General features: G+C 40.5%; 1 long non-coding RNA gene across 3 annotated transcripts in view; it reads left to right on the top strand.

The window, feature by feature from the left end:
* Nucleotides 1-18,981, top strand: part of LOC126066335 (uncharacterized) — a 292,842-nt gene that overhangs the window by 127,416 nt on the left and 146,445 nt on the right. The window contains exons 2-4 of one of the 3 annotated variants that reach the window (XR_007515062.1): nucleotides 12,480-12,560; nucleotides 13,360-13,661; nucleotides 16,066-16,266. This is a non-coding gene — a long non-coding RNA (uncharacterized LOC126066335). Of the gene's footprint in view, nucleotides 1-12,479; nucleotides 12,561-13,359; nucleotides 13,662-16,065; nucleotides 16,267-17,313; nucleotides 17,742-17,937; nucleotides 18,065-18,981 lie in introns of those variants that run through there. The other 2 variants (XR_007515061.1, XR_007515063.1) reach the window with 2 other exon arrangements.

Genomic DNA, 18,981 nt, shown 5'->3' with positions numbered 1-18,981 from the left:
TCCAGGATTATACCATCAATTTTCTATCCCTGCAGGGTTTTTGCTAATGCACACCCCAAAAGGGGACGCTGAATGGTGAGATCAATGAACTATTAGAAGTCACTCTGTATGTGGGCAACGTTTCTTCTTCTATCATCCTTCCTAGTTTTCTAAGGGAACATCTTACTTTCTTGAATTTCAACAGGTTATATTTACTTTCACATCACAGAGATAAACACATAGCTTAAATTTTTTCTCTTTAAAGAACAGTGGAAAACAAAAATGAGCAGCTTTGAATGTTTCACAAAAGGGGGCATTTATTCCATTGCGAATCTACAGAGGATTGCTGGACAGGAGTCAAAGAGCAAGGAGTTAACTTAATAATGGTACAGCTCCAGTTCAGAGGGAATGGACTGCCTAGAAGGCAAGTTTGTAACACAATTTCTGCCACAAGAATGTAGCTATTTTCAAATCTTTTAAAATGTGTATCAGGTAGCATTCTACGCACTTTAATGTAGGGCCATTTTCTGCAATGTTCTCTTTGGGGTGAATAGCTATCATCCTACAAAATGAGAATTCAGGCCACATGTTAAACTTTCAAGGAGGTACACTGGAAGGTGATAATGCCCAAAAGATAAATTGGAAAGATACCGTAGGTATTAGCTTGTGTAAATGCTCCTTTCAATTTGTGTAGCAGCCACTGCAGCACTTTCAGAATAAGATAATGAATTAAATGTAATTCTTGGCTGTCCCCTGAAGTCCTAGTAAGGACCAAATAGCTGGACTCAAACCGATTTGAAACCTATCCTGGAACCATTCCATAGATGCCTCACTCTCATTCTATTATTTGGCCAAGACAAACTTTAACATAGTTTAATTTCTGCTCTCCTTAAAGCATCAACAACAGTGGCTCTTGAATAATAGCAAAACCTCATGTGTTTCCCTGCTTATAAGGGACCAAACAAATGCCAAGGCTTTTGTCCTTGGTTTTCATTTCTTAGGTGGGATGGTGCTTATATTTTGCCAAAATAGGTTTTGCTATTATTTTATGCCTTTTTTTTTCCCCTTTCTGTTAATCATGGTAATAATGTCAGTATAAGTCAGCTGTTTTGTTAAATAGTTTTCTAGGCTCGCCTTTTGGAAACTTTGGTTTTCACTGAACACTTCAGCCACGCAACATGATCTCATTAACTACTTTTTCCCCCCAGGTGCTTTAAATGATATAAATAAGTATAAGACATGTTTCCCATCCTTGAGGATCTCAGAATAGATTTAAATAGGAGGAGGTCGACAGTAAAATTAAAACATTTGTCTATTAATTTGAAACAATCAATTCAGATTTTATCATATGAAATTCATGTGGACAGATAACATTCCAATCTTCTTCTTTTTTTTGCCTCCCCAATATTAGTCATTGCTAGAAGTGTATTAAGAAGGGGTTTGCCAGGAGGAAAAATTGTGAGAGCAAGTTAAGAAGAGCTTATTTTCCTTTGGAATATGCAAGCTGATTTTTTTTCTGAATCCAATTTATATTTTAATTCATGCTTTTCAGGGCTTTTCCAAAATTGGTTCAGCCAACCAGTCAATCAAAAAGTATTTATTAAAGCAGTTCCCTGCAGGACACTGTCTATAACAAATTAAGCAGATAGCATCATTTAGGTCTGAATGCTGTACAGAGAGAGCCAGCCAAGGTTTTCTGGAGGAAAAGGTAGGAGGCCTCAGAGCTTCCTCGACAGCAAACAAGTAGTCAAAGCAGCTTCTCTCCCACAAAGGCATCCACGTTATTGCTCTCCCTTGGCTCAAAGCCCTCGTTCACCGTGCGAACCACAGTTTTACACTTCTCTGCCTGACTTCTTGCTGCTAACTACATTGACACTTGTCCTCCTGAATGTGTCTACCCTAGACTCCAGAGTCTACCTCACTTTGTCTACTCAACAGTTTCTAGGGTTGTTCCAGGTAATGACTCAGTCTTTCAGAGATTTCCAGTACTTAATCAGAATGAAAAGTTTCCCTCATGTTACATTCCAGCCTTCAAACCCTTGGTACGTGTCACTTTTCAGAGTATGAAGTGGGCCTTTGAGATCTGCAAGGCTTAACCTCAGAAGTGTTGTCTCTGATGGGTGAATTTCTCTCTTGACCTCACATTAAGGAGGCGGCCCCAAGGAGTTGTGCCAAGTCATCGCCAACCACAGCACAGAGGACCAGGATCCCAGATCTTTTTGGAGGGAAAAGAGGGCTATAGCTTGCCTCAGTTGCCAGAGACCCTAACATGCTGTTGTTGGTGTGGCTTCTGTGAAATTACTGCAAATCAGAATTCTTTCCATTGAGATTTTTATGACCAAATATTTAAGACAGTATAAACCCAGAACTTTTCTGGATTTGAATAAAGGGAGTAATCTTAAGAAGACAGAAATTTCTAACCTTTGGAAAAACAGGTTTTTAAAAAAAAACCAATGGGATCTGAATAATAGTAAATTATTTTATTCAACAGAAGACAGGATGAAGGGTTCTTATATATCTGATATTTTCCAAAAGCCTAGTTCTGTTTACTTATTTTTTTCCCACCTGTACTTACTTTCTGCATGTGGTTTGGGACATTTCTTTTTTAAAAAGAGTTTAAAATGAAATGTCCCATGTAAAAGAAAATGAATACCTCTGCCTTTGCATTAACAGAAATGACTATTTTGTGTATCCTCTGGAACAAAACTTTCCAGAAGGGAGTCCAGGCAACATCAGAGTTAGTAAGGCAAGGCTGGGGTCTGGTACCAGACCTTGCATATAATCTTTGGAATGAGCCATGTCAGGCAATAAACAGAAATTCACACAAAGAAGCAACAAGGGTCTCAACAGAGGATTAAAGATGTTAAAATCAAGGTGCAAAGCTGAGGTAAAAACCAAATGGAAATTCAGGTATCAAGAAAAAGAATAAGGTAGAAATAAATCCATACATGTACCATCAACTGATTTTTAACAATGATGCTAAATCCCTTCAGTGAGGCAGAGTCTCTTCAATAAATAATAATAAAAAAAGTGCTGGGAAAATTACATTTGTACATGTAAGAGATGAATAAGGATCCATGCCTCACACCATACACAAAAACCAATTCAAAATGGATCAAGGGCCTAAATGTGAAAACTAAAACTGTAAAATTATTAGAAGAAAATATAGGGGCATGCCTGCTGGGCCTATTTTTTAATGATGAATTATCAGATATAACAACAAAACCACAAGAAGCAAAAGAAAAACTCAATAAATAGAATTGCATAAAAATAAATACTTTTGTTCATCAAAGGACTCATTAACAAAAATGAAAAGAGAGCTTACAGATTGGGAGAAATTTTTCAGGAACTATAGGGTCGCTATGAGTCTGAATCAACTTGATGGCAATGGGTTTGGATTTTTTTTGTTTGTATATCTGATGGAGACCTGGTGGTGCAGTGGTTAAGAGCCATAGCTGCTAGCTAAAAGGTCAGCAGTTCAAATCCACCAGCCACTCCTTGGAAACCCTATGGGGCAGTTCTGCTCTGTCCTATAGGGTCGCTATGAGTCTAAATTGCCTCAAAGGCAAGTGGTTTTGGTTTTTTGGTTGGTAATTGCTTGAACATCTTTTCATGTACTTGGCCATTTGAATGTCCTCTTCAATGAAATATCCATTCAAGTCCTTTGCTCACTTTTTGTTTGGGTTCTTTGTCTTTTTACTGTTGTAGAAGATTTTATATATTTTGGATTTTAGACTCTTATCGGATATGTAAACCAAAAAATCAAACCTGTTGCCATTGAGTTGATTCCGACTCATAGCAACCCTATAGAACAGAGTAGAATTACCCCATAGGGTTTCCAAGAAGTGGCTGGTGGATTCCAGCTGCTGACCTTTTGGTTAGCAGCCGAACGCTTAATCACTATACCACCAAGGTCCCATTCAAGCTGTTAGAGAGATACAAATCAAAACTACAATGATGTACCATCTCACCCCTGTTAAAATGGTAATGACCAGAAAAACAAAAATCAACAGGTTGGTGAGGTTGTGGGGAAACTAGAATCCTTATCCATTTCTGGTGGGAATGCAAAATGGTACAGCCACTGTGGAAAACAATTTGGCAGTTCCTCCCAATGTTGGATACAGAACTACCATATGATCTAACAATCCCAATTCTAGGTATATACCAAAGAGGCTTGAAAGCAGAGATGCAAACTGACATGTGTACTCCAATATTCACTGCAACACTTTTCACAACAGTCAAAAGATGAGGACAACTGAATTATCCATCAACGGATGAATGAATAAGCAAAATGTGGTATGTACATGCAATGGAATATTACTTAGCCAAAAAGAGGAAGGAAGTCCTGATGCATACCACCATATGGATGAGCCTTAGAAACATCAAGCTGAGGCAATTAAGTCAGTCACAAAAGGTCAAATCTTCTATGATCTCACTGACAGGAAATAAATATATAGAAACCAAAGATTATTAATTGTACCAGGAGTGGGAAGATGGAGGAAAGGGGGAGTTTTTGCTTAGGGGTCATTGAATTTAGCGGTGGTAGAATGATTGGGAAAAGGATAATGAGAATGGATGCATAACTTAGAGAATGTAATAAATGTCACCAAATTGTACATACAGAAATTGTTGAGGTGGCATATGTTTTGTTATGTATACATGCACCACAATAATGATTTAAAAAAATGGGGATATCAGGCAGGGTGGCTCTTCAAGTTTTACCGAACAGGCTGTTCCAGTATTCACCAGATTTCACTGGGCCAGTCTGATTTATAAGATAAACCAGTACTATCTTCAGGGTGGCTCAGGTTTCCAACACAATCACTGTGACAGAATTTCACTATGTGAGGATGTTAAGAGAAATATGCACATAAAAACTAGCCAAATAAATTCCTGTATCTGAAAGACTTCTATGTTCCCAATAATCTATTTATCACATGAATGAGAATCCTTTCAATGAGGAAAAAAAAGATGTTTTACACTGGATATCTACTCCAAAGTGCCCATATTCTCTATCTTTTATGCTTTCCTCTCACATTAGCCATCAAACAACTAATAATAATGCCATGTGCAAAGGTTTTGGGAGAGTTCCCAGAGAGGGCTACCGTGAAGACAAATGGTTAATGTCTGCTCTCCCAGCTGCTTAGTTAATTACTGTAATAGAAAACATCCTGAGGGAAAACACTGCATACAGTTATTAGCAATTAACCCACAACTCTAAAAATCACAATTCTTACTAATAATAGAACATTGCACAGCCAGCCTAATTATAATTTCTACATAAGAGTCTTATGTTTTCAAAAAATGTGAAATCTTACAAGTTACTACTATTTAAAATGCAGATAGGAAATTGGAGAGATGGAGGTTATACTCAGAAATGCAAACTGGAGTAGAGTAGGCAGAAACAGGAGGGGACATGATTTATGTGGTAATAGACTAACTCCCTGACATGTAAAAGATTCATATACATTAGCCAAAAGAACTTTTCTCTGAGTGTTTACTACAGCCCAGGGCCCTGAGATGTTAATGGTTGATGGTATTAAAGTGGTGAGTGCAGGGCAGGAGAAATCTGTGAAACAAACAGATGTGGTATTGCTTTGTTTTTCTTTGGACCACGGAATCTTCTTAAATAGAGCACAACCTTGAAGCACCCACACTTTTCTTCCCACTTGGATATGTCTCTTCTACAGTTCCCCATGTTGCTGACTTTGCTTAATGCTCATTGGTCTCTAGGCCCTTTCTAGAACACACTAAGTTTATTCCTGCCTCAAAAGGTTAACACTTACTATTCCTCTTGCTTGAAGTATTCGTCCCCCAGATTTGATATGACAACTTTCTTCTGAGCATTCAGATTTCTGCTCAGAGAAGGTCTGTTCATACTGCAAAACAACCTGCTTCTCCCTTCTCTTTTTCCATTGCATTCCTTTATTTTTCCATATAATTACCAATCTAATATAATACATTAATATAGTTAATTTAATATAATAAATTATAATTTATTAGTCTACTTTTTATTGTCTGGCTTCTCCAGTAGAATGTTTGAGTAAATTATCTACAACCATATGCAATTCTTCTTCTTCCCCAGCCCCAGGCTCACTCCTCTGAAGTAGCCACTTTGAACTCACAGTGACATTTACTCTTTCACTAAAAACTCTTCTGTATTTACATTCGTATTTCTAAGTGCAAGGCCTGGCCTGGTCTACTGCTACGTAATTTATCAACATTAGTCTGTATTTATTGACTTCCTGTTTGAGGTCCATTGTACTCCCACTTCTCAAACCATCCTTTCCTTTATGCCCCCCATAGAGTTATATAACACATCTGGATAAGTATTTACATTATTTTATATGTGTTTACCTTATTACAACTAAGGGATATTATTTACAGCTTAGCCGAATAATGTCTTCAGATAACATTTCCTTTCTTATATGAAATTTTGTCTTTTTACTCTTAATACTTTTCTTGTGTTTTTTTTTTTTTTTTTTCGCATTTACTAGTTGTTATTTTTTTCCTCTGATGCTTTAACCCCCAAATACACTAAATGACCAACCACCCGCCTATTATCTTTTGGAGATTTTCCTCCTACAACTCCCACCTGGGTTGGATGCTTCTTGGTTCTGGTGGACAGTTTGGTTATAAAAATTCCCTTTGACCCTTCCTGGAAATTCCCTTTGCTCTCTTGTCAGAGCTCCTGTTTTCTGGTTTCCTCTTTCTTAGTTCACTCCCTCTTTTTGCTGAAGCATTTCTCCACTATCTTTATACGAAACAGTTTGTGAATGGGCAAGTTTTAGAATTTTTCTATGTCTATAAATGTCTTACTTTTTTTTTTTTTTTTAAAGTTCATCACAGCTTTATTTATAATAGAAAACAATGGGAACCTACAGAAACATTTATGCCAAAATCTTTAGGTAAACTATGGTATGTGCACCTCTTGTTAGTTGTCATCAAGTAAACATTGACTCATAGGGACCTTATATATAACAGAACAAAATGTTTCTGAGTCCTTCGCCATCCTCACGATCAGTGATATGTTTGAGTCCGTTGTTATGACCATAGTGTCAAATCATTTCATTGAGAGTTTCCCTTGTTTTCTTACGTATTTGTGGTGAATTCTAATGCATAGATGGAGCCCTGGTGGTGCAGTGGTTAAGAGCCTTACTGCTAACCAAAAGGTCAGCAGTTCAAATCCACCAGCTGCTCCTTGGAAACCCTATGAGGCAGTTCTACTCTGTCTATAGGGTCGCTATATTGTATAGATAAAAAATTAATCTATTCATGAGGAAATAATCAAATACTAATTGAGGATCGTTCCACTAAACAACAGGTTTGTGCTCCTCAAAAGTGTTAACTCATAAAAGTCAAAGGAAAAGTGAGGAGCCCTTTACTGAAGGAGACCAAGGAGACATGACAACTAAATTCAATGCATTATCCTTGATCAAATCCCAATTTGGAAAAATATTGCTATAAAAGACATGAGTGGGGTAGTTGGCAAAATCTGAACATATTAGATAACTGCTAATATTATTAGAATTTTTTTTTAGATTTATACCTTTTTTAATATTCTTTTTTTTAATAATTTTTATTGTGCTTTAAGTGAAAGTTTACAAATCAAGTCAGTCTCTCACATAAAAACTTATATACACCTTGCTACCCCCCCCCCCGCAAAAAACCTTGCTACATACTCCCAATTACTCTCCCCCCAGTGAGACAGCCCGCTCCCTCCTTCCACTCTCTCTTTTCGTGTCCATTTTGCCGGCTTCTACCCTCCCATCTCCCCTCCAGGGAGGAGGTGCTAACGTAGTCTCAAGTGTCCCCCTGATCCAAGTAGCTCACTCCTCACCAGAATCCCTCTCCTACCCATTGTCCAGTCCAATCCATGTCTGACGAGTTGGCTTCGGGAATGGTTCCTGTCCTGGGCCGACAGAAGTTCTGCGGGCCATGACCACCAGGGTCCTTCTAGTCTCAGACCATTAAGTCTGGTCTCTTTATGAGAATTTGAGGTCTGTATCCCACTTTTTTTTATCCCACTGTTCCCCTGTGTAAATGTCTTACTTTATCTCTACAGTTGATTGCTAGTTTGACTAAGTATAGAATTCTAGGTTGAAAACTTTTTCTCTACACTTTGAGGTTATTGCTCCCCTATTTTATATCATTTGGTATTTGTTTTGAGAAGCCCAATGCTATTCTGATTGATGCCCCTTGTAGGCATACTAACTGAGTCATCTACAGAAGAGAGAGTCGCTGCTGTTGAGAAATTTCATGAAGATCTGTGTCACAGGCATGCTGGGGCCCTAACAGTCTGGAGATTAATATCTTTTGGTTCTTAAGTTATTTCTCTGATGAATCTCTTTCTGAATCTCCTAGATTAACTCACAGATTTTATTTCTTTTCATTCTTAGTTTCTATGTCTCTGTCTTCTTTTTTTTTTTATCTTCTGGAAAATTTCTTGATTTATGTTGAACCCTTCTACTGAATTTTTTTTAATGATCTATTTATAATTTCAAAGATTTATTTATCATTTTTTTGAATGTTCTTATTTCATAGCAGTTTTTTTTGTGTGTGCGTGCCTGTAAATGTAATATATTATCTTCTCTCTCTGGAGATGATAATTATATATATATGTAAAATATATATGTATATATACTTTTTTTTTTTCTAGTGAGGGTAATCTCTTCTCTTCCCCTCAGGTTACTTTTATCTATTCTTTTCATATAGGTCCCTGCATACTGGAAACTTTCTTCATATCTGGTGATCCTCAGCTGATTATATTTAAGAGTAAGTGCTAGAAAGATTATTGGAAGATTTGTTTTTGTGGGTAGGAGTAGTCGACTGGTAGACTTCACTGTAAGGACCTAATCATACTTCTGCTTAATCACACTGACTTTTCACTGGGGTCTCCAGAGAACAATCCTCCAAACTTTTGCATGGTGTGAGCTATACACTTGAATACAGGCTTTCTGGAAACTATGATTGGAAAGGGGCCATGAGGGCCCCTTAGTTCACCATTTAGACTTGTACCTAATCTTCTTGTGTTTGGCCCTCTGCTTCACCTCTGCTTTTCTTTGTGCCAAGGCTGGGCACTGCTGTTCAGCTTCTCCAGATAATGCATCTCCTGTTTCCTGTGGGGCAGAAAGACAAGGGAACATCAGAAAGTCAACTACTCTACGTATTTTACAACCAGATTCCTCATCTTAGGCCTGCATATTACTCACCTCCGCCTTCCAGGATACTTGCAGTCTTTAAGCACTAAGACCCTCAGACACTGTCTATGGGGAATTGACTTCTCATAGGCATTGCCTTCTGTAGGCACTTACATTGTAAGTTTTGAGACATTTTCAGAACTTCCAAGAGTCCCTGGATGGTGCAAATGGTCAAGTGCTTGGTACTTACCAAAAAGTTGGTGGTCTGAGCTCACCCAGAGCTGCTTCAGAATAAAGGCCTGATGATCTACTTCCGAAACATCAGACATTGAAAATCCTATGGGGTTTTTCATGGGATCGCCATAAGTTAAAATCAACTGGATGGCAACTGTTTTGGTATTCAGATTTACGATGGGAGTTAAAGATCCTATGTCAAGTTTCTATCTCCCAAACTTTTCTTGCATTATTTGACTAGTTGTTATATTCACTCAAATTTTTTTTTGGTTGGATAGTGACTTTTAAAACACTCCTCTATGATTCTTTTAGTGAGGTTTTGGAAAGAAGAAGAGATAAAACAGTGTGATCAATTTGCTTGTTAACCTGGAATACTCTCCATGCATTTTTTTTCTTCCCCAAGCCTCAACACTTTTTTTTTTTTAAGCTAGATGCTCCCTTTATCCAAAAGAATGATTTTCAGACTTTAGTGTGCATCAGAATCACAGGAAGGGCTTCCTAAAACACAGATTCCTAGTCCCTACTTGCAGACTGTCTGATTCGATAGTATCAGATAAGCCTGAGAACAGATATTTCTGACAAGGTCCCAAGTAATGCTCATGCTGCTGGTTTGGAGAACACACTTTGAGAATCACCTATTTAATTTAATTTGGTTAACTCTGGTTCTATTTTTTCATATACAAAGGTGTGTGCCTGCTGAACTCCTACTCATCCTTTATGAGAATATATATCCTCTGGAAGCATTTCCTGACCATGTAGAAAGCACATCCTGTCTAAAAGTAACCTCTCTCTTCTCTATACCTTATACCTGCTTCTCTTTTTCTAATAATCATGCTTGGCAAGTCACACGTCTGCCTTCCCTAGAATAAAGTGCACTTTTTAAGTGTGAAGCACCTGCTTCATTATTCATTTAGATTCTTCTTCCTTCTCTTCCTCTTCCACCTTCTCTTCTCCTCCATTTCCCCTCTTCCTCATCTCCTTCTCTTCCTTGTTTTTTTTATTTTAATTACCTAACCCACTACCGAATCCTCCAGGGGCTCCTTGGAAACTCTATGGGGCAGTTCTACCCTGTCCTATGGGGTTGCTATGAGTCGGAATCGACTCGACGGCAGTGGGTTTGGTTTTTTGGTTTTTGAACCCACTACCTGGCCTATAGAGGCATGATGAACTGAAATGGTGTTATCATGGATCATCAATAAGTAGGACCTAAGTTTGGAATGGCTTACCTCAAAATTGTGAATGTCTTAATTTGTCCATGTTCTTTTATCAGTGGCTCTTGTAGACAATGGCAGATGCCCTCTTGAAGTCAGGCATGTACATTATAGCAGAAGCAGCCAGCTTATGAACTTGTCTTTACTGGTCTCAACCATGAAAAGACATGATAAGAAGCTTATCTCAGAAGGAAAATTAATGCTTGCTTCATTCAGAAACTCTTGCTACAGAAAAAAAAAGAAGTCACCTGTACTAAACAGTGTGCTTAGTGATATAATCTTCTTTCATTTGGTCATAAGCTTCCGAACATATCAGTGATCAGAGTAAAACAGTTTGCAGTTCAGCACTGGTCTGCAGCCTGTACTTTTTTTTTAGAAATTGAGATGTAATTCCCAAATAATGAAATTCAACCCCATAATTTAGTGCTTTTTCTCACATTCATAAAGTTGTGCAACTACCACCACTCTCTAATTCCCAAAAATTTTCATCATCCCCAGAGGAAACCTCATCACCTTTAGCAGTCATTCTTCATTCTCCCTTTCCCCCAGGCCCTGGCAACCACTAATTTTCTTTCTGTCTCAATGAATTTGCCTATTCTGTACCTTTCACATAAATGGAATCTTACCATATGTGGCCTTTTCTGCCTTGCTTCTTTCACTTAGCCTTATGTTTTCTCAGTCCCTGTTGTAGCATGTGTCAATACTCCCTTCCTTCTCATTGCTGAATAATATTCTATTGTATGGACATACTACACTTTGTTTAGTCATTAGTTGGAAACGCTGGTGGCATAACGGTTAAGAATTATGGCTGCTAACCAAAAGGTTGGCAGTTCGAATCCACCAGGCACTCCTTGGAAACTCTATGGGGCAGTTCTACTCTGTCCTATAGGGTTGCTATGAGTTGGAAACAACTTGACAACAGCAGCAAGTAGTCATCAATTGGACATTTAGATTGTTCCTACTTTTTCACTATTATTATAATGCTGTTACGAACATTCATGTACAAGTTTTTGTGTAGACATATTTTTGGTTCTTTTCGTATATACCTACAAGTGGAATTGCTGGGTCATACAGAGCCCTGGTGGTACAGTGGTTAACAGTTCAGCTGCTAACCAAAAAGTCAGCAATTTGAATCCGCCAGCTTCTCCTTGGAAAACCTGTAGGGCAGTTCTATTCTGTCCAATAGGGTTGCTATGAATCAGAAACTACTCTACAGCAACAAGTATGGTAACTCCATGTTTTAACTTTTTGAGGAACTGCCAAACTATTTTCCACAGCAGCTTCATTGTTTTCTACCCCACCAGTAACGTAAAAAGATTCTAATTCCTCCATATCCTCGTCAACACTTGTTATAGTCTATCCTTTCAATTATAGACATCCTAGCGTATGGGAGGAGTCCCTGGCTGGTGCCAATGGTTAATATGCTTGGCTGCAAACTGAAGGCTTCCTGTTTCAAGCCCATCCAGAGATGATTTGACAGAAAGGCCTGAAGATCTACTTTAAAAAATTCAGCCATTGAAAACCGTATGGAGCACAGTTCTACTGTGAAACACATGAGATTACCATGAGTTAGAATTAGCTAACAGCAACTGGTAATACTATATAACACACAGTTAAAACTGCAGAAAATACTCCAGGTGCAAATGCGCACTAGGTGTAGGCTAGTTAAGTACCCTTGTTTTCGGCTGATGATTTAGGGCCTCCGCCACAATTTTTTCTTAGCTTTCTGGAGAATAGCTGACAAGGCTTCCTATTGTCTTATCTGGAGTTGGAATGGATAGACCTGAGATCATATTTAGTGTAGATAAATTTTCCTTAAGTGCATATTTTTACTTATTTACACTGATGTTCATCGCCCACTATCTTGCTCACTTATCCACTCTTATAAAATCCTCCTCTGATTTATCCATACTAGGTTGAAAAAGGAATTGAAAACTTGGTATTATCAAGATTTGGTTTTTATCTTTCCTGGATATGAATGTTTGTTCTACAAAAGGTAAGCTAATGGCATATTTTCAGTAACTTATTGCGGCTTCAGACCTAAAAACTGGGTTAGAGAGACTCCACTATCAAGCACACTTCAGGCCGTGAGGCTGTGTACCTTCATTTCGTGGTTCTTTATGACTAGATCTGTTCAAAATTCTTAGCGTGGCTAGTTGTAGAGGGACTGGTAGTCACTGTTTAAGTATGATCAGTTCAAGGCATTTAGACCCAGAGAAAAGGACTTTAGAATAAAAGTTGGTTGGGAAGGAATTTTGTTGTTCATTTGCCCCTCTCTAGAAGATAATGTCAGAAAAAGAAGTGGACCTTACTCAAGTAAATAGTGATCAATTTCTTTATACATAAAAATTGGCTGCATGAAGCATAATTTCCAAAGAAGTACAAGTTCAATGTGTATACAGGCTAATCTTTTAACTATGTTCCAATAAATACATGTATTACTGGAGCTGGTAATTTCATTATAATTCATATCTGATTGGTCAAATCTTTATGGCCAACAGGTAGCCCAGTACAGAGAAATTATGTATAAATGACTAGACATATATCTCAGGGGTTTTATGTTAAATTTATCATTTCCTTAAAAAGGGAGAGAGTGCTATGGGTTCGTAGGGACAAAATTTAGTGGCAGATGAAACCAAAGCGAGAATGATTGTTCACATCTTGGTGTGACAATCCCAGTTGGTTCCTGGGTGAATTTCATTCTATTTTGCTTGACTTCAAGATTTCAATGTACATGGCTCATTAGTGCTTGCAGGTATTTCTATAATGGCAATTTATTACACTTTCACTGATAGAAGCTGTCCTTTGAAGAACTGCCTTCTGACCTCCTGCTCTTTCAATCACAACACCTGCCTGCCGAGTAAAGTAGTCTGCTCTCTTTTCCTGACTGGAAGTTTTTGTGTGCAGAAGGAGAGCAAGGCTGAAAAGCTTTGGCAGGAAGGCCTTAGCAGCAGCCTGTCTGTTGAATTGCATGGATCAACAATTTCTCAATTAGAAGAAGATAGACGAGAAGATAAAGTATGCGGTGACTGTAAAGCTTTAAGCAGCAGCAGAGGAAGATTTTGAGAACATCTGGTCGGAATCTATTTATTTTTAGGTAAGCATTCCTTTTTACAACCAGCATACATAAAGCATGAAATTGGCTTACCCCGCCTCCTCCTAACAAGGAGAAGCTGATGATATTTATTACTCCTTTGATGCAGGTCTGAAGGGAGAGTGAGGTGGCATGTGGCAATTCCCGCTGCAGGGCCCCCCAAATCCTTTGGACTCCTCTCAGAAAGAACATTTGTCTGCTGTGTCAAATCCATTTTTAGGAGTCTGGATTGGAAGTAAAAAAGATCATTCACAAAAATAAAACACAATGCATAAGGCTTCCGCTTCTGTCCCCTCCCCATAAAATTTATATCTGAGCAAAGGATGTTATCGACACAAACTTCTGCCTCTCAATTTTTAAAACTGGTTATTTGTGTATCTGGCTCATTTTCCTGCTTTGTTAATTTAAAAAAAAAAATTTTTTTTCCGTTTGCGCAATAACGCCAGAATGAATTGTTTCATCTATACCTGGCTTTGTTTTGTGTGTTCACAGGCTCCTCAAACCACTAAACAGCATTTCTCAAGAAAATAATTTCAAATATTAAGATATATCTGAAAGTGTTATGAACAGGTTTCACAATGTTCCCCCATGTTAGAGAGAGAGAACAACTAATCAATCAAACCAAATAACCAGTTATTTTAAAATTGTATGAGTAGGCTGCAAAAAGGGAACTGAATTCAAATTGGGGTTTCCCAGTACATGGCAAAACTCTAAATGCTTATGCTGGTGGTGTATGTTTTACTTAATGATAATTGCGTACATGGTATTGTGTTCATATTATTATCCATGCCAGAATAATTGGAAACCAACCTCACTTTATGAAATATACATTAATCATATTTAGCTTGTCACATACAAACTGCTTTAAATGTTCATCTATAATAAACATGCTTTTAAAATAATGTATTTAAAAGAAAATTTTTCTAATTTGTGATTTTTCAATTTCCTGATTCGCTTCCCACGGACTTAAGCTGTCCTTTGCAAAACAACCATGCAATCAGATAATTTACATACATTCCTGTATTTTTCCATTTTTTTTTACACTTAAAATAGTTCTGAGTTTTAGCTGTGGCTTACAGAAAATTCAGCCTTGTAGTAAAGAAAGTCTAGTATTTATGCAAGGCTTTCTGTAATATAAAGAAAGAAAATGATTAGAAACTTTTTACACTCTAGGAGGTAATGAGATTAGTTGAAGACAGACCCCTGCAGAGTTAAAACTAGTCCAGAAGCAAAGAAAGGCTTAGCAAGTCACAGGGAATTTGAGGGTACAGTTAATCTATAAGGGCATCTTTAGGTATACTATAAATTTTCATTAATACAATTAAACTTAAACTATATTGAAACAACCTGGAGTCTTTAGGTTTTATCCAAAGGACAAACAAGAAATTCAATCAATGGAGAGGATTAATCTTTTCTCCTCTACATATACACAGGCTGGGAGCGGGGGCAGCCCAACCTTGTATAGTTGGTACACTCAGTTCTGGGAGCCACCATTATTTTGCATTATCCAGTTTCCTTTTACTCCTTTCTTCTGAAATGAAACAGTGCTCTGCCTACCTGTGGTCATTTCACTGTTCACCACCACCTCACTAGAAAAGGGACAGGAAAAAGAAGAGGAGGTGAAATTAAGCAATCAGCTTAGTTACTTGTTAATAAAGGTGGCAAAGATGTTTGGAAGAAGTTAAAACTAAGAGTTAAAAATAGATTTCAAAATTATCTATGTGTTTTAGCCACCCGGCTGGACCTGTCATTATCTGGACTAATTAAAAGCTAAATGACAGGACAACTCTAGGACAGATATCAGCACTGTTACCAAGTCCACAGTCTCTGAGTCCCTAAAAGTTTGTGTATAACTGATGTTTAGAAAAGGAAGAAAGAATGAATACTTTTTTTTTTTTTTATGAATTAAGGAATTCAAATAATGATTTCTATTGTACGAATGGCTCTAAAATTCTGTGTGGACAGGAAAGCTAGTAATGGGGAACCTAAGGTGGAGAAGGGGAGAGCTGACGTGTTGTGGGGTTGGCAACCAACGTCACAAAACAGTATGTGTATTAACCGTTCAATGAGAAGCTGGTTTGCTCTGTGAACCTTCACCTCGAGTACAGTAAGAAAGACGGAGACATCATCACCCAGCTGTGTACTTAAGATTTTTGCACTTTACTGTTTCCAAGATAAACTTCAATTAAAAAAAAAAGTAAAAAATATAGACCTGTCTAATAGGAGACACTGCAAGATGGCATGGATTTCACTTCTACAAATCAAGAAAGCTTAAGTCAGAGAATGCTAAAGAATCCAGGAGTCGTGGGTTTCTATCTCACCTTGTCTTTTTTTTCTCCTCAGAGAACCCCCAAAAGTTTGCTCCTCAGTTCCTCCAGTAAAAGCCCAATTTCTACTTTAATTGCAGAGAAAGCAGAAAGAGAAGGAGGGGGAACAAAAGCTCAGAAGGCGGAAACTAAACGCCAGATGGTTAATTCAACTATGAAGGGCAAAAGGGAGCCTCAAAGATCTTTTCGGGAAGATCATTTCAGGGCTCCTAGCACTGAGGAAATCCGGTGGTGCCACTTTAAGTATCTGACTATGGAGGAGTCCTTGGAGGACCACTTCGGTAAGTTTAAGAATTAAAGAAAAAGTTGTCCCACGGCAGATTGATACATTTCCTGCAGAGCTGAATTGCAGATTGTGGCATCGGAGTCTGGGCTCTCCTTGTTGGAGGACACGATGCACCATAGATTTTTATTTTCACAAAACTGACTCTAGAGGTTTGTGGCCTTGCAGACAGCAGCTGGCGCCGGGCAGAGGCACAGCCTCCGGCCTGAGCTGCTGGCGACCGCGCCGCGCTTGGCTGTGCGTCCCAGGCAGCAAGGCCAGCACGCCAGAGCTTCCGAGCAGACTCTGCTCCCTTCTGGAAGGGCCGTGGGGGCTCGCAACTGGCTACTCCTCCATTTATTTTAGGGAAGAGGAGCTGGTTTGGAGGAAAGGATGGAAGGAGCGAGATGGTGGTCAAATAAAATGAAGGGAGCTTAACCCATTTTGAGGATTTTTGAATGAGCCGGCGATATGTTTGTTCTGCAATTGTGAATTTGGCAGGAGATTTGACTCAATCAACTGTCCTTTGGTTTCCACTTCAAACACACCTCTCCTAGCCTGGTGCTCTGACCAACTCCCCAGACTCAGGGTGAGAGGGAGCGCAACAAGAGAATCAAAAGTCAACCTTTTTTTTTTTTTTTTTTTTTGTGGTAGATGCACAAGCCGGTTTGATTCTGAGCAGGTTGGTATCTGAGGGGAAAAGCCAGAGCTGCTTCACCTTGGTTTTCCTCTTTGGCCGGGTTTGAGTGTGAGTGCGAGTGTGTGTGTGTGCGTGTGCGTGTGTGTGTGTGTGTGTGTGTGTGTTGGAGGGTGCGGTAGAAAGAAGTGGGGAGAAGAGTTAGGCGGGAGTAACGAGCGAAGCCCCCAATTTTGCGTCCCAGCTGCCTCTCCAGCCCCCAGCGTCCAGCCACTCCCTGTGTGATTCCGGGCCGCGCCGGGCGGGGAAGAGGCGAGGAGGAGGGCGCAGCGGGTGGGGGCGCTCAGCAGCGCGCGGAGCCCGCCTTGGCGGCGGGGCTGTCTCTTTAAGCGCTCCGGAGGGGCCGGGGCGGGAGGGCGGTGAGCGCGTTTCCATGGTGCCAGGGTTGCGGGGCTGCGGGGCCACTGGGCTTGCTCGGTTCCAGTAGCTTCTGGCGGAGAAGGGGCTCGCAGGTCCGCGGCTGCGGCGCCTCAGGGGCTCGCTCGCCGCTCCTCCAGCGCTCCATGTCGCCAGCGACGCCTGGTGGGGCCGAGGTGCAGCCGCGCTCTCGGCAGGGAGACGTACATTGCCTGCCCCGTGGGCCGCTCAGACCAACTTCTGCCCAGAGAGCCTAACTTCTGCGCCCGGCTCAGACTGGCGGAGCCGGACCCACGCTTAGCGCTTAGCGCGCAGCCGGGTTGGTGGTCCGAGCCGCTCGACCCCGCCAAGATGACCTCGCGACTGTGGCTCTGGTGCTTCTGCGTCTGGGTGGCTGCCGGCTGGCCGCCAGGCAGCGCCCTACGGCTCCAGCCGGGCATGTAAGTGGCGCCCGCGCGCTCTGGGACGCTTGGGGAGAGCGGGCACCCCTGCGTCCCCGCCCTACCCTGGGCCCGCGGTAGATACGGCGGCCAGAGCGCTCCCCACCCGTTCGGGCGCCGGCGTTCGGCTCTGGACCGGATGGAGGGCAGGAGCTGCAGGGCGGCACCGGGCGGGGGGCTGTGGGCAGTCCCGGGCGGAGCGCGGTGGCAGCGCTGTCCCCAGTGCGTCCTTGTGGAGAACCACCCAGTGAGCAGATACCGCGACCGGAGGCTGTGTGCTTTTCACCTGATACTTTCTTAGCGGATGAGAGATTGTTTTTCAGGTTTGGCTGTGTGCGTGTGTGTGTGGTGTGTGTTTCGGTTGATACCCTGTTTTAGAAACGTACTTGGCTAATGACAGGTGCCACTTTCTGAAAGCGTTTTGAATGAAATCCTGTCAAACAGCGAGTTCCTTGATATTTTCCTCTTTCCAGAGACCAGTCAGGTCGTATACTTGGGTGTGTTTTTCCGGTGAGAAGTATCCCTGAGTCCAAAGGAGCGGATTATTCCACAGGTTAGATGAGGGAGGCGAACCCCAGGTCATCTGCCGAGACTAGGACTTCAAGGACTGGATGCGCAGCCACCTAGACGCTAGCTGGGTTAGGAGAGAACTGAGGGGTTATGTGAAGGGATAAATGGAAGATTACTGAAATGCGTCGTCTGAGGATGGGGCATGATTCTCATTTCCAGAATAGAAGTGAGGAAGGCTGAAAATCCCAAACCATACCTGTTGCGGTGGAGTTGATTCCGACTCTTAGTGACCTTAGAGGGCAGAGTAGAATTTGTCCCATAGGATTTCCAAGGAGCCGCTGGTGGATTCTAACTGCCAACCTTTTGGTTAGCAGCCGAGCTCTTAACAACTGTGCCACCAGGGCTGCAGGGGGTATTAATTCTTGGTAGCAGAGTCAAGTTTAGCGAGCAGTTCACTGGAGGTCTAAATCTTTAAAATCATCTGGTCCCTGGACTGGCAGGAGAAGTTTTCACCAAATTCTGTAGCATCAGGGAGATCGGCATCCCAAGGGCTAAGAAGTCAGATCTAATTCTACTTTTTTGTTTCTCCTTTAAATGGTTAAGAATAGATGCCAGAGTATTTTGATCATTTAAACATCTTTGCTACTTCTTTGCTTTATCTTTCCTTTTCTGAAATGGGAATATTTTATGATAGACAAATGGTTTAGATAAGGACACAAAACTATCCGTA

This window comes from Elephas maximus, chromosome 23 (assembly GCF_024166365.1).
Source record: "Elephas maximus indicus isolate mEleMax1 chromosome 23, mEleMax1 primary haplotype, whole genome shotgun sequence".
NCBI classification, from domain to species: Eukaryota; Metazoa; Chordata; class Mammalia; order Proboscidea; family Elephantidae; genus Elephas; species Elephas maximus.
Note: the sequence above shows the minus strand (reverse complement) of the source record. Positions and strands in the feature narration are given on the sequence as shown.